At 39.4% G+C, this 7,861-nt stretch overlaps 2 long non-coding RNA genes across 3 annotated transcripts; both read left to right on the top strand.

The window, feature by feature from the left end:
• Window positions 1-4,525: 4,525 nt before the first annotated feature.
• Window positions 4,526-4,916, top strand: LOC115760076. The gene is made up of 3 exons (XR_004017573.1): window positions 4,526-4,686; window positions 4,749-4,834; window positions 4,892-4,916. It is a non-coding gene; the product is annotated as an uncharacterized LOC115760076 (long non-coding RNA).
• Window positions 4,917-5,205: 289 nt separating this feature from the next.
• On the top strand, window positions 5,206-6,630 carry LOC115760075. 2 transcript variants are annotated; one of them, XR_004017572.1, is made up of 3 exons: window positions 5,206-5,398; window positions 6,025-6,093; window positions 6,156-6,630. It is a non-coding gene; the product is annotated as an uncharacterized LOC115760075 (long non-coding RNA). The 2 variants fall into 2 exon arrangements; XR_004017571.1 differs by having other exon boundaries at window positions 5,206-5,402.
• Window positions 6,631-7,861: the final 1,231 nt, after the last annotated feature.

Genomic DNA, 7,861 nt, shown 5'->3' with positions numbered 1-7,861 from the left:
ACTAGAGATGAGCGCGTGTCGCATAACATAAAATATTACACGAATAAAATAACAAATAAGGCATATTCAAAAATATAATTTGTAATATAAAACAATTTATTTTTTTCGTTAAATATTAGCTGAAATAATTCCTTTACATATTCGAATATTTAATCTCATTTTATTACTATTCTATAACCCAAAAACGGCTCGTGGTTTGTCACGGGAGCTGTTTTCATCTCTGGAGGCAGTCAGTTTAGTAGATTTCAATTAATTGCAACAAATTGAATATCAAAGCAGGTAAAATGAAATAAACTTTGGATTTATGCTAAACGGAAATGTATCTCAAATCGCTTTGCCCATTGATAGAAATCTGCATAAATGATTAAACGTAATTTAATGAAGACAGCAGCAAAAACCGATTGAAAAACAAGTTGAGCTTTGATAGCTGTAGCTGTATCTTCATATGTATCTACAGCTGTATCTGTAGCTGTATCTGTAGCTGTAGCTGTATCTATCTATCAGCAGGCATTGTCAACTAACAGTAGCGCGTATCTGTATCTGTAAGCTACGGATACAAAGCAGACCAATGACTTTCCCATAAATTAACACAATTTTATTGTTGTCGACACGAGATTAAAATCTACTGAAATTTGCCTAAACAACACAAATAATCGCATCCGAACAAAACTGAAAATTGATTTGCCATTATGCATAAATTATCGTCCGATTGTTGGATCTTTGATTTGAATGCATAATTTCAAAAATCAAATAGATGTCGGTATAATGCATGCAATTAAAACATGCAGCGATTTCATTAACGTGCCCAATGAATCTTGTTTGCTTCTTAACAAAACTAAAGAAGCTTACACCAATACAACGTTTCATGAAAAGTTCACTCTCAAAAGCTTATGAATGAAAAGTTTGAGATAAGTAGAAATTATTCTTAAGAATATTATTCACAGAATAGTCAACTTGATGTGCTTTAGTTGTACTTTAGATGAGGTTTTCATGTTTATTATAAGTACATATGAGTTAATATATAGATTTATTATTATCTATAAATAATATTAGCCGCCAGAATAAAAGGCGAAAACCAAACCAATTTTTATGTAGAGCAGCTGATTAGTTTTCTTTCGATAAGATGCTACAACTCATGCATATTAAATGTCTGGCAGCGCTTTCGAAGCACACACAAAACTACACACACCCAAAAGCAATCGCTATAAACCGAGCCCAAAACTATTTCCACCGGATAATCTCAGCTTAGCATCCTCGGCAATCTTGGCTTAAGTTTGATATTCAAAGAACGCAATGAGATGCCCCAAGCAGATGCCCAACATGCCCGAATTCCATTCCATTTGCCTACTGACTGGGCCAGGTCAATCTCAGAGAAAACAAGCCCATGCCAGCGATAAGATACAACAACAGCAACAGCAGCAGCCACAAGCATCAGCATCAGCAGCAGCAGCAGCAGCAACATCTTCGGCTCTACAGCAACAACTAATTAACAATCGCATTCATTTTATTTATCGTACAAATGCAAACCGCTTGACTTCCAAAACTGTATCTGCATGCATTTATAAGGCTCGAATGGGATCTGTTCCGAGTTGAGTCTGCGGCTCTGTGGGTCTGAGCCAATGGCACCGATGGGACAGATGGACAAATGGACAGATCGACGATCGACGATCGCATCGGGCCCGTACACTTGACTGAACAAAATGTATGGTGAGATACTCGTCCCTGGGGCCCGCTACAGATACACAGATTCAGTGGCTTTATCTTGGGCGCGTTAATGAGATTTGCTTGTATCTGGAGCCATTCGGTAGATGCATATCAGTGGGTTTCAATTAATTGTGGCGACGCTTATTAGTCATCCATCTAACAAACTAAACTGGCGCTGGCGCTCTGAAAATCTCACCAGCTCTCTATATATTTATATATATGCATATATAAGTTTCTCAGTCAGCTAGTGTTATGCCAATGACCCCAAAACTGACCTTGGCCAGTTGGTAAATGGTCCCTCTGCCACGCTCTCTCTTCAGTTGTTCCTGCTCAGCTGGCTTATAAATGTGCATTTTATGTTAATAAAAAATGCATTTTTATGTCGTTTCGTAGATCAAAGTTCTTTTTGGCGGCCTTTTTTGTTTCAAGTGGCGCTTAAAATGGCGCCAGATTTAACCCAAAATATAGCCAAAACTTTCCCATAATGGCTTAATTTGTAAACTGTTACACCTACTGCACTGATGCGGAGGACTGCCTATGTCCAGCTATCAGAGACGCTGATCACTGCAAACAATTTTAGCCAAATTGCAGTCAAAGTCCACTGGGACAGAGAGAAAGAGGGAAAGAGAGAGAGCGAGGGAGAGAGAGAGAGAGACGAGATCCTCAGACGGGGCGCTTAAAGAACAACTATTAAGACCGCTCGAGCGACGTCTCCCGGTTCGGGGCCGGAGAAACAAAACCTGAAACATGAAATTCCTGCGTAATTTGTAAGGAAAGGCGTGAAGAACACCAACGAAGGCAACACCTTAATTAATGTTATTAAAATGGAACGAACAGCCGACGGACCAGCGTTTGGACCTGGACCTCAAACTCCAACTGAAACTCAAACGCAAACTAAAATCGAGCTCCAGACCTGAGACTGAAAACCCAATGGACTGCAGGTCCAGGCGCAAAAAAAAAAAAAGGAGAAATATAAAAAAAGAAGGCAGACACACACTTACACACACACAGAGAAGAATGTGGCAAAAGGGAAAAAGGTTCGGACCCGGTCCGCTTAATCGGTTCTTTTTGGGTTGGTTGGCTTCTCTGCTCGCTCACTCCTCAATCGCTTTGGCCATGCACGTTCCGGTCGGTCGGTCGGTCGGTCGGTCGGTCGGAATGGGTATGGGAAATGACCTGTTGTCTTTATTTGGGGCTTGGCGTGAACTAAACGTTTGGTAAAAGTTTATTGGAAAGTGGCCAAAACTGTTGCATTTGCCCAGCCCACTTGCGACTATAATTTCTTAGCTATTACAGAACTCTCGCGTAATACGTAGGCAAATTAAAAGAAAAACGAATGTCAATGCAATACAATTAAGTTAAAACCTCATTTCTAATCAGTCGGTTTTAAGCATATTGTAATATATATAATATAATCGAATATCCAGTTACACGCAAGATTTCCAGATTCCAGATCAAAGAAAAGCTCACAGCCAGGTTGACATAATTCCATAGAATCAGCTGATGATGATCCTTAAATATGCCTTAATATAGTTATTCTGCTTATGTTTCTTAATTACACCTGCAGAACTATATGACTTATATCTTTAACATACGTTTGGCAATAGTATGTTAAAAGATAACGAAGACTTCTCCGACCAGATAAAAAATATGTTTAAAATTGAAACTTTACGTATACCAACCATATATATAGCTCAAGTATTTGTTCCCCCTTTTTTCAAAGACCCTCTCTGCTTATCCTAGTATGATAAACATCGATTTACAAACCCATTTCCTTTTAGTGACAACTTGATACTTTCCTAAATCAAATACTGCTGTTTTGGAGAAACCTTTTATTTGGGTCTCTTAACAGGTGCTTAGTTTGTGCTTATATATAAGTACTGATAATTTCGGAATACAAATATTCACTCTATAGCATACATCAGACACGCTTCAAGAGGCAATCGCAGATGTTTTCTGTGAGCTGCTGCTGTTGCTTGCCAGCATTCTAAGCCGCCAACCGATTTATCATTGGGCACAGAGCGTTGAGCGCTGACTACTTGACATATTCATTAAATTTGCCACATTGTTGTAGGGACAGACAGGACAGAACGAAGACCAAAGAGTCTGGAGAGATGGTCATCATTTTGACACCTTAATGCGGTAATTAGGGTTTTCTCAGCATTAAGTCAGACAGCGGTAACACCCGGGCCATGCCCTCGCCCTCGCCCTCGTCCCGGCAACAGACCATCCTTAAAAGCCGATCATCATGAGCAAATATTAACACAGCGCAAAGACCAAAGGCGATAGCATCGACAAAAAACAGAATCCAAAACTTAGGAGCGCAATGGGCTATGGCCCATGGCCAGTGGGCAATGTCCAATGGGCTCTGGACAAATGGACAACGCCTGTGTTGTGCCGTTAACGGTTTACGCCGAATTGGCTTAAATTATTAAAAGATTACAGCCAAAGATCATCAACGCCAGCATGCCCGGCGATCTCTCAGCCATGAGATCCTTGCGATTTGGGTGTGAAGATTATGACACAGCACAAAGTAAAACACCAGCTCGCAATGCGGCAAGGGCGTCAAAGGCCCGGGTCAGAGCCGGGTCCCGCAGGGCGTGGGGCAGGGACAGGGGCAGGGTCAGGGGCAAGGGGCAATGGCTCCGATGAGCAGCAGGCGCTGCAATTAATTTCAAATTTTTTAACATCTCACAATGCGCACGAATAAAGAAACAAACGCAGCAGCAGTCGCCGCAGACAGCTGGGCAAACGAAAGAGATCCAAACGGAGCGAGAAGCAGACAGAGAGAGAGAGAGAGAGAGAGAGAGAAACAGTGAGTGAGGGAGGGAGGGACAGAGAATTGAAGAGAGAAATTGCAGACAAATTAAGATAAATGAATTGTTTAATTGTTGCATGTGGTTTTCATCTTGTTGTGGAGCTGCTAATTTACCTTGTAAAGGTAAATGCGAAAAGACTTACAGAAAAAATCACATGTGAAATGTATGTATATATATATATTTATATATATGTATATGATATGCATTATCTTATACTAAACGTAGAACAAGGTTATTTTCCCGTTGCGCTGCTAGTTCAAAAGAAACGTCATTTTATAGTCTGCCCTACTGTGCGATTCTCGTGAGTTCAAGTAAGCCTTGCATCGCTCTTGCTTTATTAAAAGTGTTATAATTATAATAAATATCAGGTTTGTGGATTATATATTTATGTAGGTATGTACAAGTATGAGTTTCCTTATGTATGTATTAATGTTTGTACGTGTAAGCCAAGCCTCGTGCAAATCTGATGAGATTTGACCAAGTTATGGAGTTGGGAAATGTTGACCTATGTGTATGTATGTATGTGGGTGTGAATGTGTGTGTGCATGTGTGTATGTGTGTATGTGTGTGTGTGTGTGTGTGTGTGTGTGTGTGTGTGTATGTATGTGCGTCGACATATATGTATGTATGCATATAAATTGTATTACAAAATACCAATAGCAGACCAAATTGTCTTGCTGAGTGGCAAATCTAAATAAGAATTTATTTATTAAAGCTGCCCTCCTCCTCGATTCTCAAAAATTTAAGTAAGGTCTGCAGGCTCCCCTATAAATTAGGCCCAGGCGGCTTCAATGCTGGAAGCTGAGGAGCCGGCGCAGCAGGGCGGTGGACCAGGAGGAGGACCACTAAGGAGGCGGAGCAGGAGGCGTATTTATGTAGGTATGTAGGTCTGTAGATATGTAGAAATGTAGGTATGTAGGTATGTAGATATGTAGATATGTAGATATGTAGGTATATAGGTATGTAGGTATGTAGGTACGTAGGTACGTATGTACGTATGTACGTATGTATGTATGTATGTATGTATGTATGTATGTATGTATGTATGTATGTATGTATGTATGTATGTATGTATGTATGTATGTATGTATGTATGTATGTATGTATGTATGTATGTATGTATGTATGTATGTATGTATGTATGTATGTATGTATGTATGTATGTATGTATGTATGTATGTATGTATGTATGTATGTATGTATGTATGTATGTATGTATGTATGTATGTATGTATGTATGTATGTATGTATGTATGCATGTATGTATGTATGTATGTATGTATGTATGTAGGTATGTATGTATGTATGTATGTATGTATGTATGTATGTATGTGTGTATGTATGTATGTAGTTATGTATGTATATATGTATGTATGTATGTGTACGTATTTATTTTCACATGCATTTCAAGAAGAATTATATTGCCAGACCATGGCCGTGGCAGGTTTAAAATAAATTATTTTCAAGATCTTTGAAAATTCGTTTTTTCGTTTCTTTCTAGCTAACGCCACTACTCGATGTCTACCTCGTTGATTCTTTTGTGGTGTGAATATATCAAAGTCGGTCTCAGGTGACATTAAAGTGTGCTTTGTAAAAGTCCATATTTAAATCTAATCACATGTTTTTATATAGATAAAACTAAAAGGATATGTTAAGGCAATTCTGATCAACTTACCAACAAAACTTATGCTGATGCGTGTGCAGTGTTGACCATCAACTAGGCGCTTGACAGTTGGCCATACTGAGAGGAAGGCTTACAATTAATTTGCGCTCAGCTTGAAATGCTATTAGATGCGCATTAACACCCATATATATATGTATATACCAACTGCTAAGACTGACTCATCAATCAACGTCCTGATGTCTAAATAATGCAACACAAACACAAAAGGCAACGTCTGTCTGTCTGGCCTGCCACAAACGACTACCGCACTAATTAATACTGCCGCCCTGGCTGACTGATTCGTGTTGCAGCCAAACACACACACACACACACACACACACACACACACACACGCATACATACATACAGGCAATAAGAAGAAGAACAAGAGCACCATTCTAAGCTAAATAAAGTTATTAAGCTGCCAAGGGCCAGAAGGGAAATGTTGCCAAAAAAAAAAAAAAAAAAACAGAAATACGCAAAAGAGGCAAAACAAAAAATGAAATGAAACAAAACGAAAGAGCCCAAAACGCAGCATGTGTTAAAATTATATAGAGAGTGCGTGTGCGCAGCGGACCCCCCTAATGGAGGACGCAGACCCACAGGGATGGGCACACGGACACGAGCAGTTCGCCAGAGTTAATAAAAAACACATAATTGCGTATGTTTGGACCAGCCACATACGTTTCGTGCCGACCGCAAGCACCAGATCCCCACTCCCCCTCCCGTTCAAGATACACGATTCCGCTACGTTACTGCCCACACTCCAACTGCTCTGCTGTACCCGACCCGCGTCCTGCGTCAATCCCAGCATCCTCCAGCCCGCCGCGTGCTCAAGTGCGAAGTTCTGCGCAAACGCCAAGCGCCTGTGAAAATATGATTTTTGTTGCCATTTCGTGTTTTGCCACTTTGGAGGTCTTCATCATTTTTGCGTTGCCCCTCTCTCTCTCTCTCTCTGTTTTTTTTTTTTTTTGTGTTTCCATAAAACTGACCCCATGGGCAGTGAAATTAAGTTGATTTTTAATGCAGTCTTGATGGGTAGCCAGCAAGGTGGTTCCGCGGAGCTTACAAGACAGCCAAACTTTTCAGATTGTGAAATGTACAACCAAAAATGGGCTGTGATCAGAAAAAGGTTATTTTAGCGGCTGGCTGCAAACCCAAAAAAAGATTCGTTGGCTCGGTTCGGTTCTCCACATCTGTGGTTCTGGTTTGAGATTTGATTCTTCAATTTTTTTTTTCAATTTTTAAGAGAAATTTGAACTATAATTAATTCTTAATTATTAATTGACATTTTAGCGCACTTTCAGAAGCTTAAAAGTTATGCAAATATATAATAGGAGCGAAAAATATGTTTGCTTCAGGTTCGTCTGTTCTTTATCCAACTAATCCGATTCCTTGTAATTGGAAATGGATTGCCTAAACCAGTTTACAATCTTGTCTAAAATAAAGTATTTTCTATGGAGCTCGATTTCTATTTCTATAGCCAAAGACTATTTGATCTAGCTGATAATCCAAGAGCAATGTGTAAGGTTTAATTTTTATTGAAATTGATTTGCATAGAGGCACTTTATATTTATTTATATTTTGTTAAGCATTCTTAAACAATTAGGTGGCAATATAACTTCTTTAATTTGTCGAAACACAAAATTCTCTGGACTAAAAGTTAAAGTTATGA

Source organism: Drosophila novamexicana, unplaced genomic scaffold (genome assembly GCF_003285875.2).
Source record: "Drosophila novamexicana strain 15010-1031.04,08,12 unplaced genomic scaffold, DnovRS2.1 tig00000387-arrow-pilon, whole genome shotgun sequence".
Classification (NCBI taxonomy): Eukaryota; Metazoa; Arthropoda; class Insecta; order Diptera; family Drosophilidae; genus Drosophila; species Drosophila novamexicana.
Note: the sequence above shows the minus strand (reverse complement) of the source record. Positions and strands in the feature narration are given on the sequence as shown.